The sequence below is a fragment of the Eurypyga helias genome, unplaced genomic scaffold (genome assembly GCF_000690775.1).
Source record: "Eurypyga helias isolate BGI_N326 unplaced genomic scaffold, ASM69077v1 scaffold17515, whole genome shotgun sequence".
Lineage (NCBI taxonomy): Eukaryota > Metazoa > Chordata > Aves > Eurypygiformes > Eurypygidae > Eurypyga > Eurypyga helias.
Genome location: NW_010251001.1, coordinates 4,538 through 5,170, shown reverse-complemented (window position 1 = coordinate 5,170; position 633 = coordinate 4,538). Strand labels below are relative to the sequence as shown.

The following is a 633-nucleotide window of genomic DNA, read 5'->3' as shown; positions in this document are numbered from 1 at the left end:
ATGGGAAAGCTCTTGTCGTGTTTTACTGTGTTTTCTTTTATTCTCCTGAGCTTTTAACTAAAGAAATATACCTCATTTAATTTTTTAGATGCGGTAAATTAACATTTCTGTGACTTTTTCACTTTTTGAACGTGGGCAGTGCGTGAAAAGATTAGATTTGGGCAAGTGCATAACTTCTTATAAACGATCTATTCAAATCATCCAGGGCGAGTGTCCCCATCAGCCCCACAGATACCATTAATTAAAGAGAACTCCTCTCAAACATCAAGTACTGCGTGTGGGACTAAATGCAGTAAAAGGGCTGAAGATCACATGTGGGACTACCCCAAATTCGGGGTTTATTTCAAAGTAACCTAGAGCTGAAGTAGAGTCATACTGAAAACCAGTAGCAGTTGCTTCCCTGCACCACCCTGTGTGTTAGAATTGGCCCTTTTGACAGATTCCAGCTGGTGACACACACATTCCTGTCATCCAAGGCTACTCCTGTGCTGAAGTGTTTCTGCCATATCAGGGATAAATAATACCTGTACCATGAAATACTCATCATAAAACATCGAGAGACTCTCCTTGCCCACCCCAGCATCCCGTTACCCATGGAGTTAGACAGCCTGTTTTTCCAGTATGTCCATTCTG

At 41.9% G+C, this 633-nt stretch overlaps 1 protein-coding gene across 1 annotated transcript in view; it reads left to right on the top strand.

Moving 5' to 3' along the window:
- TCF7 (transcription factor 7 (T-cell specific, HMG-box)) overlaps positions 1–633 on the top strand; it is a gene marked incomplete at both ends in the record, with an annotated part of 67,220 nt that overhangs the window by 62,162 nt on the left and 4,425 nt on the right. The window lies entirely within an intron of this gene.